Source organism: Equus caballus, chromosome 29, assembly GCF_041296265.1.
Source record: "Equus caballus isolate H_3958 breed thoroughbred chromosome 29, TB-T2T, whole genome shotgun sequence".
NCBI classification, from domain to species: Eukaryota; Metazoa; Chordata; class Mammalia; order Perissodactyla; family Equidae; genus Equus; species Equus caballus.
The window spans coordinates 14,201,354-14,225,614 of NC_091712.1; the positions used below are offsets into that span (position 1 = coordinate 14,201,354).

The 24,261-nt window shown below is 48.8% G+C and overlaps 1 protein-coding gene across 21 annotated transcripts in view; it reads right to left on the reverse strand.

The window, feature by feature from the left end:
- Nucleotides 1-24,261, reverse strand: part of CCNY (cyclin Y) — a 306,663-nt gene that overhangs the window by 66,681 nt on the left and 215,721 nt on the right. The window contains exons 1-2 of one of the 21 annotated variants that reach the window (XM_070255166.1): nt 23,518-23,983; nt 19,241-19,352 (exon numbers count right to left, since the gene is read on the reverse strand). The exons of 19 other annotated variants lie outside the window; for them this stretch is intronic. The gene's annotated coding sequence lies outside the window, so the exon portion shown is untranslated. Of the gene's footprint in view, nt 1-19,240; nt 19,353-23,517; nt 23,984-24,261 lie in introns of those variants that run through there. One more of the 21 variants, XM_070255165.1, reaches the window with a different exon arrangement.

Consider the following 24,261-nt stretch of genomic DNA (forward strand, 5'->3'; position numbering starts at 1 on the left):
CAACTATGGGAGGAACAAAACATGGGAAAAGGCAGAATTCTCATAGGCCAAGCAACACAAACCCGCCGTATCACTCAGACCTACAGTCTGAAGTCAAGCGCGACCAAAGTACCAGTTCAGCCATGAAGGAAACCATCCCCAGCTGCAGAGTCCAGCAGAAGGACACCCCACATGCACATGATGATGGGACATATCTGGAAGAGTGTGGTGGCCTTAGTGCCACTCACTTTCTGAATGGCAAGAACTGAAAGGAAGAAATTCATGGGATATTAAGCTTAAAATCAGAGTCTGCAAATGAAATAAACTTCACTGCTAAAGAATGCTCACCACTCTGCTAAAGTCAGTTCTGACTGACAGCACACTACCCGTTCTAAAGTCCCAGTGCTGACTGTTCACACACGCTCCCTCGATCCAGCAGTGAGTACTCCTCATCCCCCTGGGCCTCCCCGGAAACTTGCCCAGCCCCAGCCCTCCCCTCACACTGCCTTCCCAGAGCCCACACGGCTGCCATCTTCCCACCTGCCCCATCCAGCTCTTGCATACCTCATGTGCTAACTTACCCACAAGTCATAACTTATAAAATTTAAATATTCACTTGGCTGGGTGCCATCTGGGTGCCACCTGAGCAGAGACCACTGCGCTTACTGAGAAGAGCAAAGCCCACTGGAGTACTTCCAGACCGAGACAAGCCCTGCAGAAATGGGCTGGCTGGGAACACCACAGGGGCCAAGAGCCCTGCAAAGGAAGGAAGCATGCAGCCGGCCTCCAGGAGGGCACAGGGCAGCTGAGAGAGTGCATCCCACACGCACTGAGTCAGGCCGGGAGACGAGGTGAAGACAGCATGAGAGCACAGGGCCAGCTGGTGAAGTGGAGAACAGATCCGAACAACCTCGGTGAGATAGAGAACAGCGCGATCAAAACAAGGGCTTAAACAAAGCAGTGGACTCTAAGAGTCAAAAAGTTATACCGCTTTTTCTTCCTGCTAAGGCTACTCAATAGAGTTCAGTTTAACAGAACAAACCAGCATTGAGTCCATACCATATGCCAGGCATTGTGTTCAGTCCTCTTGAACTATTCTGACTTAAAGACTGCTTTGGGGTGGTCACCACGTCTGAATCTTTACCTGTCCTATTAGCTACACCAATTACTCCGTGGTCATAAGAGTTCATTCTTATTGTTCGAAGTGCTACAGTCAATTAATGGTGAGACAAAACGTGTATTTAGATGATTTCAAAACACATCATCTTATTTCTGTCACATATTTACCTTCATTATTACAGTGAGAGGGAATCAACCAGCATTTTATTAGATACCACAGTAGGAATACTGGGGGGAGTTATTAAGACCAGTCCAACCTGCCACGGTTTTCACTCATTCATTCAACAATCACTGAGCATCTTCCAGGGGCCAGGTACTGCTCAGTTCCACAGGCAGAGGGTACAGAAGTGAACAAAACAGATCAAGCCCCCGCTGTCACGGAGCATCCTTCTAAGGTGAAGGTGTGAAGTACCAGTGGAGAAAACAAAAATAGTGAAAAACCCATCAAGATATTCTACAAATCCTATAACCCACATTTAGAAAGCTAAAAGTCAACAGTCCTGGAGCTCCACGAATCATTCAGTCCCCAAAGAGAAGCTCAAATGGTGGAGAAAAAAATATTTTATAACGTAAAGAATCTAGCTGTGAATTCATCTCTGCTGGCTCTTTGGCCCTGGGCAAACTGCCATAGTACTCTGGGTTTCATTTTCCTCATCTATACGCAGGCGAACACCACCTCACTCAGAGGATTGCTGTGAAGAGGAGAAGTTGCGTATAGAAAGCAGTAAGCAGGGTATCCGCCCCAGCAGGCGCCCCATAAACACTGACTGTTAAAATTCTACGGTATTTAAAAAAAAGTATGGCAAGCATCTAGTTCAGTGCTCAAGACAGAAAACTCAAAATATATACGTAAAACTAGAGACACTACAGACGGTGCTGCACCGTCATTACACAGTCTCTGTTCTCTCGAGTCCTGGCTGGAAACTGCTATCAGAGAATACAGCTTCTCCCGTGATGACACGAGGAACCAGCCTGAGGGAGTGGTGCTGTGGAGAAAAAAGGCAGAAGGCTACAGAATGCCTAGAACTGACTTGAACCTAACGCTTAGGAAGCAGAGTTTTGAACAACTGTTTCTTTATGCTGATGACACCTATTAAGACCCACTGTCAAATTACACTATTGAGAGAGCAGTCCTTCCAAGAGTCTATCGCCAGCCAGACTTGCAGGTGATAATGGAAATACTTGGTCACACTGCTTTCAGTCTACGTTTCAGCTGAGGGCAAGGTATAAGAGGATCCCTTTATTCAAAATTAGAAATAAATCAAACAGCATGCTTGCAAATCAGTTTAATTTAGCAGTACTCTATGCCAGGTAACCTAATTTTCTTCTGCCCTTTCCACAGATGTCAGAGTATCAGTGATCCACAATTGTTCATCTCAGCTTTTAAACCAGCACCAGTGTTACAAAGGATCCATGGAATAAAACAGTATCTAAAATAAGTGGGAGTCATTATCTCTCACTGATGGTCTGGAAAACCCGTAAAAATGAAACAGGAAAGTGCAGCGAGGTCAAATACGTGCCAGGTCTAACAGGGACAGAAAGGAGACACAGAAGACAGTCTGCACAAGTGGAAACCCCACCGCCCCCCTCCTCTCTCTGCACTGCTGGACCCCAGGCTGACCACAGTGCCAAAACTCATCCAAAAGATGGGCTGTCCAACTCTTCTAGACAATGTCCGTGGGCAGGGCCCAAGAATTCAAGGATTCTGTGATTCCTTCATAGTTTTGGAACTTCATGGTAGAAAGTCGACTTTGACTTGAAGGCCCCTGTGGTTAGGTGACAATCCCAAGCTTAATATGAGATGACACCATTGGGCCTGTTTTCTGTCTTTAGACAAATATTTGACATGGTGAAAATATTTTAGATAATCACATTTCTAAGTCTGGCTATGATCTGCAAGACAATGATGAAATCGACAAATAAAGCCTGTTAATTTTAAATCAGATTGGTTTACTTTTACTTTTTAGTTACTATTATCCCACTACCTGAAAATCAGTGACTATCTCAATTCACTAGTGCCCAAGAGACCAAAATCAAGAGCTTGACGCCAGTGGTGCTCCCGCAGCTGCCACGGGAAAGCCCCAGTCCCAGCAGCCCGCGTCCACGTCCCTCTTTGAACAACCACTGCTGCCGTGGCTGTGGGGGAACTGCTGCTACTGCAACTTCAGTTAATTCTGCAGCCAGCTTTTCCTTTTTTTTCCCCCCGATTTTATTTTTCCTTTTTTCTCCCCAAAGCCCCCCGGTACACAGTTGCATATTTTATTTTTAGTTGTGGGTCCTTCTAGTTGTGGCACGTGGGATGCTGCCTCAGCATGACTTGAGGAGTGGTGCCACGTCCTCGCCCATGATCCGAACTGGCGAAACCCTTAGCCGCCGAGGCGGAGTGCGTGAACTTAACCACTCGGCCATGGGGCTGGCCCCTAAAAGCCATCTTTTCTACTCCCACTGATTTCAAGTTTATTCTTTCCGATTATTCTAACACACTTAGATTTGGTTATTTTTATTTTCACCGTCTACTCTAAGCTGCCTGCATCCCTCAGGGTGATCCATGTGTGCGGCTTTGTGACTGCATGTCTCTGGGTCCACACATCTCTGTGTGCTGGGCCTCCAGGTCTGAGTCTGTGCTTGGACGTGTGTGTCTCTGTGCACACACATCTGACTCTCGCTCATGTGCTCTCCGACTGTCTGTCTTTCTCTCCATTTCCCTATTTATCAGCCTCTCCATCACCCTCTTTCCAACCTCTCTCTCGGTTTCTCTTCTACTCACTCTTTTTCTCTCCCCATATCCATTTCCTACTTCCCTCTCCCCCTCCCTGCCCAGCCCCTCTCCAGGCTCTCCACTGTCTCCTTCTAATATTCCGTCTTAAGATGAACCAAAGGAGACAGAGAAAGATCCTAATGTTAAGACTGACAACAGGGGCTGGCCCCGTGGCCGAGTGGTTAAGTTTGCGCGCTCCGCTTCGGCGGCCCAGGGTTTCGCCAGTTTGAATCCTGGGCGCGGACATGGCACCACTCATCAAGCCATGCTGAGGCGGCATCCCACATGCCACAAGTAGAAGGACCCACAACTAGAAATACACAGCTATGTATCGGGGGGCTTTGGGGAGAAAAAGGAAAAATTTTAAAATCTTTAAAGAAAAAAAAAAAAGACTGACAACAGACTGTCCTGGCAATTGAACAGACTAGATAACCTAAAAACTCTCATACCATAAGCACTCAGAAACATGAGGTAAAATATAAAACATCCTTTTAAATGCCTATGAGAGCCTGGCAAGAAAGTAAGAGAAATGACCTGAGGCTCTAACCAGAGAGTCGCTGAAGCCTTTAGCAGGATGTGGGTTATCCAGCAATACAAGCGGGTCTTGGATTTCAACCATGGTGACCACACTTCCTGGGTCACACCTGTCATCCTGGCGTAATTACTAACACTAACCTCCTTTACTTAAAAGTGCCTTGGTTTGGAAGTCACCTAATTTTAATGTCCTGCAGGATAGGATATAAGCCCTTAGAGTGGAAAGAAGTTGAATCTGACACTTTCACATACATCTGGAACCCTCAAAGGGCTACAATCTCAGCAAAAATTGAATTAGAAAAAAACAGTTGTCTAAGAATCCAGAGGAAAAAGGAGTGTGGGCCTGGGAAGGGAGAAGTCTCCCAGCCCCAGGAACTGGCACCACTGCTCCGCGCCTCTAATGCGGTTCTGGGGCCCCAGCCTGCTCTACACGTGAGTTCAGGAAACCCCTGGGCAAGTTTACACCAAATGGGTCACAGGCCAGTCACACCCCAGGTGCCTGGCTGAAGTCACTGCAAACACTCTGGAGAAGCCTGACTCAGGGACTCCACCTGATTACTCCCCTTCTAAAGATAGGCCCACCATCCAAGAGGATGAGACAGAAGGAAGGGATCCATTACATGCAAGAGTCAGGAGACACGACCAACAGCAAGGCCAGGCCCTCAAGAACTTGGATAGAGACCATAAAATAATTTTATGTGCTAATTAAACACACAAAAGAAATAAAAACATAAGGGGGAAAAACGGAGTTTTGGAAAAAAGCCATGTCCATATGTGTGTTCACATATACATATATAGGTATGTATACACACACATGTGAAAACATGTATATTCTAGAAATAAAAAACATAGTTACTGGAACCTAACACTCAATAGTTGGGTTAAACCGCAGATTAGACACACCTGAAAACAGAACTGGTGCCCTGAAACACAGATCTAAGGATATCACTTAGAATGAAGCAGAGCGAAAGAGTTACAACGCATGGAATGAAAAAGTCCAACCAACAGCGGCTCTGCCGTCCACAGCCGTTCAGGATAAAATAGACTCCCAGCAAACCCCTCATCAGGTGAAGGCTATCTCGATCAGAGCTGTCTACCAAAACCCTACAGCAACCCTCATACTAATGCTGAAACATCAGATGCTTTCTCTTTCACTCAGGAACGAGGCTGGGATCCAGCTACCTTCAATCCAACATTGTATGGGATGGGACAAGAAAAAAATAAAAGGAATTTACTGGACTCGAAAGAAACAAAACTGTCATTTGCATATAAGTGTCTACTTAGAAAATACAAAGGGCTTTACAAATCTATTGGCACAAACTATAATACAAATCAACATACAGAAGTCCATTTCATGCCTTTATCTTAGTAGCAGTGCTCAACAGACAGCAGCAGCCGCTCCTCTACCCTAGGGGTGTTTAGAAACGTGCGGGGACATTTTTGGCTGTCATGACGACAGTGGCTGCTGCTTGTCTTTTACCACTGTCCCACACAATGAGAAGTGTGCCTCACAATGCCAACAGGGTATTCAGTGAAAAACACTGTGGCCTAGAGAAACATCAGCAAACATAACAATGATAATATAAAAAAGACTCAATTCACTAAGCAAAAAAACCCTATCATTAAATTTAAAGAAGTGTAAGATCTCATACAGAAAATTATAAAATTTTATAGAAAGAGCTAAAATAAATATATCTGTTTATGTGTAGATAACCTACACACACACACTCATATACACATATTCACACGCACACACGTCCGGCATCACGTACCCCCTGCGTCAGGCCCCATGCTGCATGCTGGGCTAGGGATACAGCAGTGAACACGATAAGTGAGGTCTCTGCTCCTAGAATTATCTGTCTGAGAGTTTGAAAGTTTTAAGATGATTACTTTGTGTGGTCACAGTTCGTACTACAAACTAATCTCTTTCATTTTAAAACTGAAAATGCAGGTGGTAGCTTTTCCAGGACACATGCTTCATCCTAAGACTGCTCCTCTGAGCATCCTGCTGACTGCCACCACACCCACTGGAGGTCAGGCAAGGAAGAGCAGACAAACGGTTAGGAAAAGTCACTATGGGGGTGGCGGCAAGTGCAACAGGGTCGACACTGGTGCCTGCTCCCTTCCACAGGAGATTTAATGGAAGCACAGGGACCAGTGGACACATCAAGAAGATCTTATTACAGCCACAGCACTGGGGACACACAGGCTCTCGCTGGCTTGCACGTTTACTATCTGGCCTCGTTTCCCAGTTCTCCTTGCCTTACGCTTTGTGCTCCACCACACATGTTCCTTGAGGTTTCCACAGGCTTGACCAGACCATCCCCTCTGCCAGGAACAAGCTCGCTGGCTTGGCCCATCTGGGCTCTCCTACTCCCACCTCCAGGCCGGGCTGAGGCTATGGTCCCCAGAGGACCTCCTGACTCATTAGGCTCCTCACTTGCCCTTCTCCTCTCCCACCAAGCTTGGTACATGCCTGTGTTCTATCACCTTTCTCATATCCCCACAGCCACTGGTTTGAAGGTGTGTCCCCCCAAACGTGTACTGACTGCATGAAAGTCAGTGGATGAATTCAAGTGTCTTCTCTATGCCACCATATATACACGGTACTCAACCAGACACATGGATTAACACAAAGATTATTTCAGACACATTCCCCACTAGCAAGGAGCTTCTGTGCGCTGGCACATGCCCATTTCCACAAACAATCCTGAAGCCACGCCGAATGCAGTAAGGGTCACATGGTAACCTGACGGGAGGTGCTCCAGTTTCACTGGTAGAGCAGAGATGACTTCCGAGAACAGATGAGATTTCGTGGGCCTGTCAGTTGGATTTTTATTTGGAAGAAGCTGCTCAGAGGGAGGTGCATTTCAGCCAGAAGGAAGAGTATGGGCCAAGGCACTTGGTGGACAGAAAAAAGCTTCTTAGGGGACAGCCAGGAGACATGCATGGCAAGGCTGGATAGTTCAGCAAGACAAGCCAAGGACAGGAAACCAGGAAAGATAGATTCAGGTCAGACGGTGGAAGCCCTCGAGTGCCAGAACAAGAAGCTGCATTCTTCCACTGAATAAAGAGGGACAAGCCACTATTGCTGAATTGTCTCAACAATTCAAGTTGACTGCTGGTGTTTATGTTTAGAAAGATATTCATAGAAAAAAATTCGAAGGTGAAGTGACAAGTTTAAATTCAAAAAAAGGAGAACAGAAAAATCACGCATCAAATAAATTAATTGGACAATACTTGCTTTGCCAGGGGACAGATTATTAAGTGTAACTGCAACGTTTAAGGTCCAGCAGAGAACAAGATAAAAAATGTGGAATTGAAAGCTAAAAGACTGAATTCTGCTTCTGTTTGGCTACTTGAGCAAATCATGTTACTTCTCTAAGTCTCAATAAAATGAAGATGATAGTCACATTCTGATGGCCTCACTGAGTTCTCTGAGGATCAGAGACAACGCAGGTTCAAGCCAGTGGGATTTGTGGGCCCCCATAAAGGCTGAGGGCAGTCCTCATCCACTGGAATCAGTACCACCTTGGGAGAGGCACCATGTGTGCAAAGTCCAAATGCTCAACCGTAAATCAACCAACAAGCCGAACAATGGAAACAGCATAAAAGAATGATCAAGTGAAGTAGCTCTTCTCAACAACCTAAGGAAAGGAAAGGAAAGAAAAAGAGAAACTGGCAAGGACCAACCATTAACTCAAATGTAGATTAATTCAAGGAGAAAGCATCTCCTAGCAACCAGCCTCTCTTGAGAGGCATGAATCAGCGCTAACATTGAAACAGGAAAAACACCACTTAGATCGCTGATATTTTAATACCAGGCAAAAGACTAGGTCTTTTAAGTTCAGGCAATAATGATGAAATCTGCTATTGTAGACAACTAAAAAGTGTCCAAAATGGCACCCTGAAAGCCACTAAGGAGATATTTGAGTCCTCTATCATTGTTTAAGTCAACAAGTCAACAAACCCGCATTGAGAATCAACTTGATGTAGACACTGTGTACAGGAAATGCAACGGTGAAAGACCCTGTGGCCCTCCAGAGTGTAAAGCCTGGGGTGCGGTATGAAGCGGACGAGTCAGCAGGCAGTTACAAGTGCTTTGCTAGGGGCAGCAGCCAAAGGAGAACCAAGGAGAGAGCGGAGGCTTGCTGCGAGAACGGGTTAGGTAGCAGGCTAAGGGGAGAGGAAGAGGTTCTAAGGCAGAGAAACCAGTATATCGAAAACAAAAGCTAAAAAAAAAAAAAAGACAAACATACCAGGCCTTTAAGATACACAACAGGAAATGTACGAGAGGATGTAACATAAGGGGAAGGAGTGAGAAAGGGTTGATGGGAGAGTCAGGATTTTATCTCAAGGGCACCAGAGGGTTCCTGAAGGGGTGGACTGACATGAGCGATACACACTTCAGCAAAGTCATCATGGCTGCACAGTGGGGGGAAATGAACCGAAGGAGGACAAGACTGGACACAGGATATCAAGAAGGAAGCTGTGGCCATAATCCAGGCGAGAAGGAAGGTGGTTGAGAGAAGTGGATGGACTTGAAGACATTCCAGTGAGTGATGAGAGGTGGAGCACAAGGACAGGGAAGCAGACAAGGAAGACAACCAGCAGTTGGCAAAAGGGCCCTGCACAGAGGAGGGAGGGAGCAGGGTGGATGCACTGCCCACATGCAGGAAAACAACGGCCTGTGAGTCCAGTTAAACCCCACACACTTACGGCTGTGCCAAATGCCTTAACCTGCTCATCCCTCCCACCTCCAGACCTTTCCCTCCAGTCTACCGAGATCACCTGTTACCATCCAGCGTCCCGGAGGCATGCCCACTCAGCGCAGCAGTGTCCTGACCTTCAGGGCCTGCCACGCGCTCTGAAGCCTTCAGTGACAGCCAGTGTGTCACTAGGACCTTCCACGATCTACTTTCTTTGTTGGTGATCTGGGAGGAGGTCAATGCCATGAATTTACCTCCCAAGTCAGGTTTACAACAGCTTATTTTCTAGCAAACGATGGTATAAATTTTAAGCTCTGGAAATCTTTATCATTTGCTTATATCCATAAATTCCAAAAGCAGCTTTTGATTTTTCTGCCTTTTCTCTTCATGTTAAGGATGTGCTGCCAAATTTAATCAGTTTTTAACTATTTTAATAAATCCTTTTAAAAGTTCTGACATATACTTCCCCGAGTCTGGGCAGACGATGCCATTTGTTTCCAACTGTAATCTCTCAGCTTCATCGAGTCCTCTTCCTTTCCAAACTGGCGCTGGCAGGGGCCCCTTACTCCTTACCCTCCACTAGCTTACGCCTCCTCAGAATCCTGTCCCCACAAAGTCATTCGTTCTTCCTTCTGTAAGATTCAGTAATGCAAAACCCTGGCTTGAATTCCTCCAGTGAAAGAAGTCACTTAGAGACCATGAAGATCAACAACCTCCATCTGCCAAAAGACCGACAAACCTTGTTTTCAGTGTACAGAAATCCACAGCTTACGAATGGAACTGGTTTTATATACATTTCCCCAAATATCCCTAATTAAAGCATTAAGTAGCTGATACATACAACAATCCTGAGGAATGCCAAAGAGACCACTCCTCTCTTCTGCCTTCCCTCAGCAAAGCCACAGAGCACACAGGGCACCCACCAAAAGGCCCACCGACAGGAGCACAAGACACCGCATCTCAGACACGACCGGCACGGGGTCCTTGCCTCACAGGCACTATGTGGGGGGAATGGCTGGTCTTTCTGATAGGGCCTGGAGGGTGGGTTTTCAATCCATCACCACCCCATCTACTCTGAAAAGCCCCCTCACTCCCACACCTTGAGAAGCTGCCACAAGGAGGGGCTGCAATGGATGAGCGTGTGCCAGATGCACCACGCAGCACAGTCTGTGGCAGAAGACCTCCCCTCTGCACCTGTGCACGTTAATCTGCTGCCCGCTAGGTTGAAAACGAGGCTCATCTTGGTTCCCAGCTTCAGAGTCTCCTGGTTCTCAAGGATTCCTGCAAAGCCCCTTCTTGAGGAAGCAAGAGCAAAGGGACAGGGGTGGAGATGAGCTGAGCGGAGGGCCTTCGGGGTGGAAATGGGCGGGGGGCCACTCCAAAGGAGGCAGAGAAAAGCTCCACTTCACACAATGGCTTGGAGAAACACTGTTTCTTTGGATATAAAAGTGCCATATTGTAGGCAAAAAAAAAAAAAAAGGTCTATCGTGTATGCTCAATCCCTGATTAAATAACAAATAAAGCGAGTGAACCTGATCTGGTGAAGCGAGGAAGCAAATAAGGAGTATTTGATACTGTACCACATCATAGAGTATTGCGATGCCATATTCATGATGCTGCAGAAAGCATTATGTAAGAGAGCAGACAAAACAAATATCTTCCACAAACATCTCATGCCATCTCCCCTGAGCTTCTGCTAAAGGTATTCTCTTTTTTCTCTTCCATTTGCTCAAACCATATTTGTAATTACAGCTTGATCCTTACTGAGTGTAGCTATGTTTCCGGCACTCTGCTAGGCATTTCACCTACATGAAATCCAATTCCACACGATAACCCTGAAAGTTGGCATAATTACCCACACCATAAATTATTTTTTTTTAAATGAGGCTCAGAGAAGTTAACATCCCCAAGTTCACACCGCTACAAGTGGCAGGCAGGTCAGAGAGGTCTGACTGCAGACAAAGGGCATCCTTGCTACCTCCCCCGTGAAGGCATCTGTGGCATCTGAAGGTTCTCTCCTGCTGTCCCCACCACTCCCCAAGCCGGCAACAGCAGGCCAAAAGCTACAGCATTTGTGTCTTCATTTCCAGGCTCTCAGATGTTCTTTTAGGCTGAACCAATATATTTACCTCAGCCAGTAATCCCCCTTTTGTTTCCTTTCTATCTTTTAATCAGTCAGGAACCAGGAGACTAGTTAACTAGACTTTGTTAGACCTGGTGTGAAGTATGCCCCCCACAGTATACAACACAACGTGAGCCCCAGTTAGGCACTCCCTGAGTACACGTCTGATTAAGCAACGGGTCTGCCTCTGCTCATCACCAGCCTTCACCCCTCCCTCCAGCCAGAACGTCATCTCGGAGGAAGGGACTGCTCCTGTCTCATTCGCCTCCGAGTCACGGGTGCCTGGAACACCAATGCAGAGCAGGCACCAGGCAAAGAGGCGGGACGCAGGAGGAATGCGTGCATAGTACAGCCAAGTATGACGCCTCTTCCATAGTTAGCACCCACAATTCAGAATCTTCTATAAACTCTATATGAGTTGGAACAAATAAATTCAGAAAAAAAACTTCCCGCAAACCATGGCAGGAGGAGTGAGTTGAGATTCTTTTCACCTTCCGAGAGAGAGGGAAAGAGCCATTCCATCAAGGTGACTAGTGTAGGTATGCCGCCACTGGGTCAACAGCTCCAAGTGTCCTGGCTGGGGCCTTCCACATACTGACATCCCCCAGAAGCCCACATCATCTACAGCAGTCAAGGACAAGTGCACAGAAAGGAGCCCCCAGGAAAACACAAAACACTACTTTTTCCTTGTAGGGAGGGAGGCACTGATTCCAATCTTTTAAAAACATAGACTACATATATGTCATGTCCTACTCCATTATCCACCCCCACCAAAAAAAAGAAAAAGAGGAACCAAAATACAAAACAGCAAAAATAATAGGTGGAAAAAATTTTAGAAAGAATCCAACTCATAGTTTTGCACTTACGATTTCCCTACAAGAGAGTTACAAAATGAGGTCTGGCTTTGGATTACAGTAAAATGCACATGTAGGATCCAATGTGAGCATAAACTATGGATCTGCTTTCTGATCCCATTAGTACTGGTTTCCAGCAAGGCACAGCACCCGTCAGAAGAAACTGAGGCCACAAAGGGGCACAGCCTCCCCAGGCCGAGCTCCGTCAGCCCCCAGGAAAGAACAGGCGAGGAGTACCTGCAACAGAGACCTCTGCACAACACGACCAAGAGACCCCAGACGCCAAGAGACGGGCAGCAGCACTGATTACACACCAGCCTGCAGCCCGCCAGTCCCCACCAGAGAGTTCAACAGGGGGTAACAGCCAAAGCAGGTGGAGAAAAGCCTCACCACGGAAACAGGGCTACAGAATCAGAAAGTATCTGACAGCACAGACTAAATAAACCAAATGAAAACTTAAATAAAACAAGATGATGAACGGATAGCACATCAAAGATGGAAGAGTAGAACATCTAACTCAGGACAAGCACTGTGGAACCGACATGCAAGAAAGACAGCTACACCAGAACGAGAATACCCCAGTGCGCATGTATCTACACACATATACACTATACATACCTTGGACCACCCCCTAGCATTGTCAGAGGGAGAACAAAGAGCTGCCTCGCTGCCTGAATCAGATGGCATAAAATTAACAGGAGACAGAGAAAGCAGAACTCAACCTCTTTGCACGGCCATCTATATCCCACAGACTCTGAAGATTATCTTTCCGGTCCCTGTATGTCACTCTAGAGTACTTTTACGATTCCTGGCAGGCAAATTCCTAGTTATGTCCGCAAATGAGATCATTGCCTATTGGTATTTTACCCACTTTCAGACCTGATATATAACATATTTTAAGAAGAAAAAGAAAGTTAATTCTAGAATATACTTCCTACCTCAACCTGGAACAACCTGCCTTTCAAACATTCTGCTTCTGGGGGAAACAGAGAAAAAGGGAATGCCGTGGCCTCTCGGGCCACCTCAGACACAGGGAAATGTGATACGTAACTAACGATAAAATCTGAGATGCAACCACCGAGGCAGAGGCCTCTGCATTTAACCGCGTCTGCCAAGCTCGGAGAGACAGGTAATAGGCAGCAGATGGACAGATGTGCATTCAGAAAAGCTTCACTGAAGATCCAAATCCACGTGCCTCGGATTCCAGCCATCGCACATCTGCTGCCTGGTTTAGTATCACCTGAATTAAAACATTCACAAGACTAAAGTGCCCACACAACCCATTCCATTCCGAAGCCAAATCAATAATGAGGCAGGCAGCCTCGCACAACAGAAGCCCAGCCAGGATTCTTCCTGGTTCTGCCTCAGGCTCCGATCCAGGCAGCATGGACACAGAGCTGCAGAGGCAGCGAGAGTGCACAGCCTCCTCCGTAACTAGCTGGTGAACGGCAACCGCAACTCTAGTTGTGAGCATGTGTGGGTGCAGCTGTGCGCACATCAGTGCAAACAATAACCAGTATCTTCTGCAAAATCGGAGGCACCGAGACGGGGGGAGCACGGGAGGAAAGCGCCGGGCTGCCACACTGCCGCACTGCACCGACGTCGCCACGTTAAGTCACCGTGACTACAGAGGAAAGCGAGGCCACGCTTGAGCGCGGCCTTTCAGGGTCACTGGGGCTTCCCAGTTTGTCAATCTAGTAAACAGTGCTCAGTATAAGATGCCACAATCCCTGCGCTCAGCACCAGTCCTGGTTCATCTCCTCTCAAGACCCAGGGAGCGAGGGAGAGCCGAGGGCTAAGGACAGCGGGCCGCCACTGCCTGCAGGGCCAGGCATGCCAGGCCTGTCGCCAGCGGGGGCCCGCAGTGCACTTGAGCCTCAGAGGCCCCAGCTGGCTCCGTCAGCAGCAGCCCCATGGAGGGCAGGTCCTTCCTCATGCTTTACGGGCAGTGAGGCAGAGCCTCTGGAAGATTCCTTGTGCTGGAGAAAAGCAGGGGGAACATCCACATTTACTCCATTTTCTTCCTACTGCAATCTTCCAGGTTTGGTGAAATTTGATTTTCAAGGCAGTACTTTTCTCAGCATTCCAAGAAATCCCAGGTCAACAATATATCCCTAATTTCTACTTTTAAATTCCAGTCACTGCACGTGACTATGTTGAAAACAGAACATGTTACTTGCCGGCAAGATGTAAGGAACTGCCCCAAGCGGAGACCAGTGCTACCCATGCTCGGCTCAGACTTCAGGGGCCTTTCGCTGGGAGGCACTGTCTCCACGCTGGAGAGTCCGGAGAGCGCCTTCAGACACAGCCGTGCAAAGGCCACTGGCTCCAGCAGAAGGGAGCAGTTACTTGGGGAGTTTTCGGTTGCACCAGGCCCTTCTCAAAACCCTCCAGGAAAAGTGTCCCCTTCCACATGCTCTTGTCAGCTGGGCCCCACATCACCCTTCTGAGAAGTTAAAGGGACACAGTTTCTGTTGGAAGTCACTGCCAACCTCCTCCCGCGCTCCCGGGTGCTACTCTTATCCCGGCACGATGATTTTGATAAGGAGGACTCAACAAGAAAGCCAGACGCAGGGAGAGGGCCCTCTGTCTGGGCACAGAGGCCCTGCACAAACATGGCTGGCACTCTGCACACACCACCCGCTCTGGGGGCCCTTGGCACAGGGCCTGCTGGCCAGCTGGGGCGAAGGGCAAGGGGAAGCCCCTGAGGTTATGAAGGGCCAAGAGAAGGGATCAGACCTGCATTTTCACCAGATCCTTCCTTGAGGCTGCTGTGAAGAGCTTCCTCCACTGATGAAACCCTGCTTTCCACTTCTACCTCCCCACATTCATGGTCAGGTTCACCCCACTTTTCAAGAAGCAATCTTGAGAGTGAAAAGCTGTGTCTCGCCCTGGTTCACGTCTGCTCGCCACGCCACAGCTCCTGGCTGGGTTCCATGGTCCATTCCAGGTGAACAGCCTTTCAATAAACCTGTACCTAGCCAGCCCGGCCAAGTCTTCCCACAGACTCCGTATGTTTTTCCTCTAGATACAGAACATAAACGGGAACGGCTTCTGCACTGAAGGAGAAAAGGCTCCAGATTACTGGGCTGCAAAACACGGTGTGAAGACCCTGGACCTGAGAGCCACCCTGAGCTGGCCTGGTCCCAACTTGACCACTAACAGCTGTGTGCCCTTGGGCAAGATGCTTAACTTCCTCTGTCTCAGACGTTGCCAGGAAAAGAGAATGCATGATTCCTACCCACGGATAGAAGAAGAAAAGGCAGTCAGAAAAGAAAATCATGTGTTCCACAGAATTCCCTATCTGTTCTACAGTATATGGTACAGTGTTTTTTGGGGGTTTTTTTTTGAGGAAGATTAGCCCTGAGCTAACATCTGCCGCCAATCCTCCTCTTTTTGCTGAGGAAGACTGGCCCTGAGCTAACATCTGTGCCCGTCTTCCTCTACTTTATATGTGGGACTCCTACCACAGAATGGTGTGCCAAGCAGTGCCATGTCTGCACCCAGGATCTGAACCAGCGAACCCCAAGCCGCCGAAGCAGAACATGCAAACTTAACCGCTGCGCCACCGGGCCGGCCCCCAGTGTAGTACAGTGTTTTCCAAACTGTAAGCTGGACCCTTTCAGAGGCTATGAAATCAATTTAGAGGATCGTCACTCATCTTTTTAAAAAAAAATGAAATAAAACATAACAGAAAAGTTCAGAACACAATAAACAATATGGAGTGCCTAGGGATAAATACTATTTCATGTGTTTTTATGAATATAAAATGTAGATTTGGATTCAGATGTAAAATGTACTTTCTTACTGTAAGTCACAGTCAAAACACTGGAAAGCCCCAAGTCTATTGGTAAAACACCAACAAGGTTATTACTAGAGAGAATGCCCAACTGCAAAGAGCCTGAAATATACCAGATTTTCCTTCACCTACTGATTAAAATCTTTGAAAAAGTCTATCACTTGAGAGAAAAAAGTAATTTAAAAGAATCCAAAATAAGCTACCCAATGCTGCTCTGTTTAGACATCCAATAAGCAGCTTTTACTAACGCAAATGTCAGCACCACGCACGTTCTCACACAGCAGTTTTGTAGATGCAGCTGGGACTCCGCGTCACTGACTACCTCCTGGGCTTTTGCCTTTCTCAGATGATCTGACGTGCAGACAAGACCTTAAGCCCAAAGAGGCTCATCATCACTGCATGATTCATAAGAGGAAAAATAAAGCAGTAAATAACCCAAATGTCCAGCAATAGGGGACTGAATAACTAGGTGGCAAATTTACCATATGGAAAACTTTGTAGCTACTAAAATAATAATAATTAAAAGTTTAACGCATTTGTAATTGGGGAAATACTTCTATTTATCATGCTAAGTGAAAAGGAAGATACAAAATACTATATGCAGTGTCACCACAATTATAAAGATTTGGGTTTTGTTGTTTTGGTGGTGGCGGGGGGTGGTTTTGTTTTAAATAAATCCAGCTTTTAAAAGTACTAGAAAAAGTATACATAAATGTTTGCAGTAGTTCTTTTATATAAGAGGCAAGTTATGCTCTTATGGGGCTTTCTCTCTCTCTTTTCTTCTTTATTTTTCTATATTTTCCAATTTTTCTCTAATGGGCATTCAAAATGTAATGAACGATATTACAAACTTTCCTTCTTAAGTACACCAATACCACAGAGTTTTCAATCTCACCATAAATTTCCAACCTCAAAGCACACAGACATTTACTCTAAAATGTTGGAAACCAGCAGTCACCGAGCCAGAAACGATGAAGGTTAGTGGGAAGTTGATATCAGGAAATGGGAAGACCAACGCTAAAAACTGAACGAGTAAAGGTGGGTTTCCTTACTTCTGAAGAGGAACACTGCTTCATTCTAAGATAAGCAGGGTTATGCTCGGTTTAAGGCGGACCCCCAAATTACTACTGATCTGATATGAACTGAAAAGCTATTTTGACGTCTGAGTAGGAGGGGAAAAGTCTGTATTTCATTTCTCATTTACGCAGCATTTAACCTAAAGGCATATGCAGAGACGAGCAAATGGTCTCGGTCACAGAACAAACGAAGTCACATAAATGGCTGCAGTCGCTCTGAATCTCAAATGCGGAATGCAGTCGAACTGCCACAGGAGGCTATCTTCAGCATCACTGCCGAGAGCTGCATCTTCAACAGTAAAACCACCATTTACCATCTTTTCTCTGACACTCAAGAGGACAAGTTCTACTTATTCCTTCAATTGCTCCCCATGTACATTAATTCATGTAGGAACACTGAGAAATTCAGTCTGATCTTGGCACACATTACTATTCGAACTACTAAAGAATAAAAAGAGAAAACAGTGTCTTATTAAATACTGCACTGTAATACAAAGTTGAAGTAAAATTATGAGTGAAAGAGACTGGCAGAGGGTACTGCCAGGCCTGATGTCACTGCCATTCAAGCCACCGCGGCGTGGACGCAGGTGTACCAGAGGGCACTGCCTGCTGGCTTGGGGTGAGAATGGGAAGGAGAAGGTGTGCACTGACCCCTCCCCCTGCCCCGGCCACTCCCGCAGTGGGTCCGTAACCACACAGGCAGGCAGCAACCTCGCAGCTCTTGGGGGGAAAGACAAGAGCCCAAGCTTGTCCCCAGGTAACAGGTCCAGCCTCGGGCTGATCCAGTAACTATGAGAGGCTAGTCTCAGGAAGCTCCTAGGTATGTCTGTGTCCATTCTCAACCCACACAATAAAATGTCATTTCTTAAATCTAACCACCTCTGTTGAGTGTCATATAGAATTGACCCTCATGAAAGGGCCAAAGAAAGAGGAACCAAATCAAAGAAAACTTGCTGGGAAAGCAGTCTGTTTTCCATGGCCTTTAGTCTGGCTGTACTCTGACATCAAAAACATCTTGTGTTAATCACTAATTTAATCATCTAGCTATTTTAAGAAGAAATGGGAAATTACCAACTCAATTCTGAGTCTGAGGCACTTGGTAACACTTACAATTTCCCAAGTACACACACAAACACTAAGAATATCCAGCTCTGAGCCTGCCAAGCAAGATAACAACACCGGGGCCACCAATCCGTGACAGAGCAAACCACTTTTCTTCTTTCCTTGTCTCAACTTCACATTCACTTTCGTACAGGGCAGGAGAAGCAGGGGAGAAGATGATTTCACAATCTATATAAACGCACGTGCTAATTCTGGGTCGTCTTCAAGTCCTTGTCAATAGTACCCCTACGATGGGAAATGCATGTTTATTCTGCATCCCACTTTTTTAAAAAAAAATACTAATCTGCATGAAGTATAAAATTTATTTGGTGTGAATGCACAATGAATAGGTAAACTTGAAAAAAAGAAAGAAACTGGAGATCATAAGTGCAAGAAGCATTTTTAATAAATAAATGGAGGTTTAATTTTAAAACCAAAGGATTTTACAGCTGATTCCCCCCACCCCCACCCCCGGCCTTTTTTTTTAGCAAAGGAATAGAGTCCTGAAGGAAGTAACCTCTGAGGTCACAGGTCACGGGACTAGAACACAGAGCCCTGGCTTCCAGCCCACTGCTCTATCACACCAGGCTCCCTCCAGCAACACAATCTGCTTTAGACAAGAAATTTGACTTCATGCATTGAATAGAGTCATTCTCCAAAACAGAGGACAGACAGAAAATGACAAAATTAAGTAAAAAAATCTCCTATTGTATTTAAATACATATCTCTTATTAACAAATACTGACTTACAAAATGCAGAAAACAAACAAAAACCTCCCAGGAATACCACCCCTCCCCGGAATGCTCCATCTCCAACACTCAGAATTTAAAGAGGCAGCTCTGGAACCAGGTAATCCTGACAAGATACCCCTCCCAACACACCAACAGCCCCAACGCAGCAACCTTTCACAGAATAATCTCCGACAAAGAGAAATGGCAAGCAATAGGATATATTGGAGTATATGAGGAAGCCATTTGGTTCAACCTAATTCGGCCTGACTTTGTTTTTCCAAAAGGGCCTGACCGTGGCGGGGCATTGAGCATGCATTGTATACCCGCTTTAGACATTCCCTATGGCAAGAACAAAGGCCCTTGAGATAAAGGTGAAACTTCCCTCCCCCTCCCAACGTTGGCATTTCCTTAAGGATTAAAACATCTTTCCTTAGGCTAGGAACTGATTGCTGCTCACCTGTGACCACCCAGCTCGAGACAATAGACTTGCTTCCTGCTGCACCCTCGAGATAAGAGACCCACTACGTGCTGTGTCCATCAAATGCTGTGCTGACAGGGCAATCTTGTGACTATTGTGGGAGGGACATTTCAATCATATGTGAAACATCCTCTTTGAGGGTATATAACCACCCTGTGTACCCCTGCTTCTTTGGAGTGCTCCCTTCCTTTGTGGAAGGACTTTCCCAGGCCATGGTCCTCACATTCTAGCTCAGAATAAACTCACCCAAATTTTCATTTATAGATTGGTTATGGATTATTTTCATCGACACCTGTTTATCTCAGTCAACTCAAGAAGCCTGGGACTCCCAGGCTGTTCCTTATCATCCGTCTTCTCAGCCCCAGAAGGCCCCACACAACTTCTAATGTCATCTCCCAACTCCCAAAACCCTTCCTTCTGGAAGCCATCCTCAGCAGAATGCCCTATACCCTCCACACTCAGGGTTCCTGCTGCTCCCTGCTCTAACTGAGGACACTGATGTGGATCAAGGCTGCCCCAGGGAGAGAAGTCCAAGGTGTCCTGGCCTACATGCCAATCTATGTGACCCGATTTGTATCTAAAGTTATACGACCACCCAATAACCAGACCCCACCTGCATTGAGACCATTTCAATGATTTTTTACGTCATCTTTCCTTTGTCTAATAAAAATAAGTCATGTACCCACGCCTTAGAAATTTAGCCCTAATGCTAAACACATTGCAGCCCATCATTGCCCATGGGTCCTGTCCCCATGCAGCCCTTCACTGCCCGTGGGTCCTGTCCTTATGCTGCAGCCCATCACTGCCCATGGGTCCTGCCCCATGCATGCAGCCCTTCACTGCCCATGGGTCCTGCCCCATGCCTGCGCCCTTCACTGCCCATGGGTCCTGCCCCATGCCTGCAGCCCTTCACTGCCCGTGGGTCCTGTCCTTATGCTGCAGCCCATCACTGCCCATGGGTCCTGCCCCATGCACGCAGCCCTTCACTGCCCATGGGTCCTGCCCCATGCCTGCGCCCTTCACTGCCCATGGGTCCTGCCCCATGCATGCAGCTCTCACTGCCCGTGGGTCCTGTCCTTATGCTGCAGCCCATCACTGCCCATGGGTCCTGCCCCATGCATGCAGCCCTTCACTGCCTGTGGGTCCTGTCCCCATGCCTGCAGCCCTTCAGTGCCCATGGGTCCTGCCCCATGCATGCAGCCCTTCACTGCCCATGGGTCCTGCCCCATGCATGCAGCCCTTCACTGCCCGTGGGTCCTGCCCCATGCCTGCAGCCCTTCACTGCCCATGGGTCCTGTCCCCATGCATGCAGCCCTTCACTGCCCATGGGTCCTGCCCCCATGCATGCAGCTCTCACTGCCCATGGGTCCTGTCCCCATGCATGCAGCCCTTCACTGCCCATGGGTCCTGCCCCATGCCTGCGCCCTTCACTGCCCATGGGTCCTGCCCCATGCCTGCGCCCTTCACTGCCCATGGGTCCTGCCCCATGCATGCAGCTCTCACTGCCCGTGGGTCCTGTCCTTATGCTGCAGCCCATCACTGCCCATGGGTCCTGCCCCATGCATGCAGCCCTTCACTGCCCGTGGGTCCTGTCCCCATGCCTGCAGCCCATCACTGCCCGTGGGTCCTGCCCCATGCATGCAGCCCTTCACTGCCCGTGGGTCCTGCCCCATGCATGCAGCCCTTCACTGCCCGTGGGTCCTGTCCCCATGCATGCAGCCCTTCACTGCCCATGGGTCCTGCCCCCATGCATGCAGCTCTCACTGCCCATGGGTCCTGTCCCCATGCATGCAGCCCTTCACTGCCCATGGGTCCTGCCCCATGCCTGCGCCCTTCACTGCCCATGGGTCCTGCCCCATGCCTGCGCCCTTCACTGCCCATGGGTCCTGCCCCATGCATGCAGCTCTCACTGCCCGTGGGTCCTGTCCTTATGCTGCAGCCCATCACTGCCCATGGGTCCTGCCCCATGCATGCAGCCCTTCACTGCCCGTGGGTCCTGTCCCCATGCCTGCAGCCCTTCACTGCCCGTGGGTCCTGCCCCATGCATGCAGCCCTTCACTGCCCGTGGGTCCTGCCCCATGCATGCAGCCCTTCACTGCCCGTGGGTCCTGTCCCCATGCATGCAGCCCTTCACTGCCCATGGGTCCTGCCCCCATGCATGCAGCTCTCACTGCCCATGGGTCCTGTCCCCATGCATGCAGCCCTTCACTGCCCATGGGTCCTGCCCCATGCCTGCGCCCTTCACTGCCCATGGGTCCTGCCCCCATGCCTGCAGCCCTTCACTGCCCATGGGTCCTGCCCCATGCCTGCGCCCTTCACTGCCCATGGGTCCTGCCCCCATGCATGCAGCTGTCACTGCCCATGGGTCCTGCCCCATGCCTGCAGCCCTTCACTGCCCATGGGTCCTGCCCCCATGCATGCAGATCTCACTGCCCATGGGTCCTGTCCCCATGCATGCAGCTCTCACTGCCCATGGGTCCTGTCCCCATGCATGCAGCCCTTCACTGCCCATGGGTCCTGCCCCCATGCATGCAGCTCTCACTGCCCATGGGTCCTGTCCCCATGCATGCAGCCCTTCACTGCCCATGGGTCCTGCCCCCATGCATGCAGCCCTTCACTGCCCATGGGTCCTGCCCCCATGCATGCAGCTCTCACTGCCCGTGGGTCCTGTCCCCATGCCTGCAGCCCTTCACTGCCCGTGGGTCCTGCCCCATGCATGCAGCTCTCACTGCCCGTGGGTCCTGTCCCCATGCCTGCAGCCCTTCACTGCCCGTGGGTCCTGCCCCATGCCTGCAGCCCTTCACTGCCCGTGGGTCCTGTCCCCATGCCTGCGCCCTTCACTGCCCGTGGGTCCTGCCCCATGCATGCAGCCCTTCACTGCCCGTGGGTCCTGTCCCCATGCTGCAGCCCTCCACTGCCCATGAGTCCTGTCCCCATGCCTGTAGCTCTTCACTGCCTGTGGGTCCTGCCCCATGCTATTCTCTGAATAAAGGAGCACTACTACCAGACCTTGAGTCCCAGAAATCTTTCTTTTGACTCCTTGGCTTGCCAAGCCCACATCAGACACCAACGCCCTATACCAGCTGGGGTTCTTCTCTCAAACCTCACTGCCACATTCACCTCAACTCCTCCCCTCCCCACGAGACCTGCCCCTCATCGCTGGCTCTCCCATGCTACTTCGTCATCATTCTCAGTGATTTAAACAATTAGGTAAGCGATCCTCCCACTGCTCTGCCTTCTACTTCCTTGACCTCCTGTCCTCCAGGATCATGTCCTCACCCTACTCTGGTCACCTGCCCCCACGGTCACACATCCCAGACCTTGTCAACAATAATGACACTCCCTCATCTCAAAGCCAAGCAGTCCCCTTCCAACCATGATCTCCTACCTTCCCAGCTCACTCCCTCTGGGATCCCAAGCCCATCAATCCTTTAACCCATCAAGACCATATACACCGCTACCTTTTTGCTACCTCACCCCTTCTATGTTCTCACTTCCCTCCTCATCCAACTCAGAGCTGATGACTCATCATTATAACAGCTCCCTGGCCACCATGCTCCTCCATCCCTCTGTAGAACTCTCTGGTAAACCCCAGAGCAGGTTAAAGCCAACTTTTCAGCTCCTCCACATCTGCCCCAGCAGCTGTACCCAGCTGGAGGAGAAAACACAGTCACGTGACTGGTCCCACTTTGAGCTCTTGACAACCCCTCAGGGGGACCCTTGGTGCCGCTAAGCAGCTCTTGTCTATTTGCATAGACCATGTCTACCCTCTCCTCCAACCTCCACCACCCCTGTCTCTCTCAACTTGCTGCCTCTGCACTGCCCCCACTCCGGCCTCCACTCTGCCTCCACATGCGTCTCTGTCCCCTGAACACATCTGCTCTCCAATTCCTACTAAGGTGCACTCCAGGCTCCTTCCCACGGCCAGCCGCCTCCCTCTGCAATCCCGCTCTCTCTCCTGCATCAGACATTTTCCTCTCACTGTGGGCTCCTTCCCATCAGCAAAGACACACACAGTGATCATTCCCATTTTAAACATAACACAGCCACAACGCTCAGCCCAGGCTCCCCTCTCCACCCTCCTCTCCACTTCTCTGCTTCTCTCTCGGCAAGGCTCCTTAATGCTCCAATACCTCACCCTGGGTCTCTCTGGAAGCCTGTCCACTCAGGCTTTTGCCTCCACCACTCCACTGAACCAGCTCTTATCAAGATCACTGATGACCCCATGTTGCTAATGGCCAAATCTCAGTCCTTACCTTACTACAGGACAGTTGTTCACTCCCTCCTTCTTGAAACACTTCCCTCACCATGGAGAGACATGCACGCGCACGCACACACATACACAGACACACACATGCACCTCTCTCCCTCTCTCTCTCTGAGCTCCTACTACCACACTGGCAGCTCCTTTCATTCTCCCTCGCTTCTTCCTTGTGTCGGGGCTGCAGGACTCAGGACTTAGTCCTCACACCACAGACCTCCCCTCCACCTGCACTAGGCTGCCTGGTGATCTCAGCCACAAGACTCTCAACACCCTCACCATGCAAGGACTCCCAAGTGTTGTCCCAGCACTGACCTCTCTCCTGCAGCCCACACTGCCCATTCAACTACCCCCTGGACTATCTAAAACATCAATCAAACCAACTCTTCAAAGCCTGCTCCTTCCAGTCTTCCCCAGCTCACAAATGGCAACTCTGCTCCTCAAGAGTCAGGACTGGAAGCATGCTCGGCTCCCTGCTGCTTCTTACACCCACACATTCAGTACCTTAGCACATCCTGCCAGCTATCCCCAGGACCTAACCACTCCTTACCACCCACACTGCAACCACCAGCATCTCTCCCTGGTCTCCTCCTTCCGCCACTGACTCCTTTGTGGTCCACTCTCTCCACAGCAGGCAGAGGAATCCTGTCAAAACTGAATTTGGAGCATGTCTCCTCCAATCCTGCAATGCTACCGATCTCAGAGTACCACTGAGAAGGTCCTCACAACAGCCACGAGC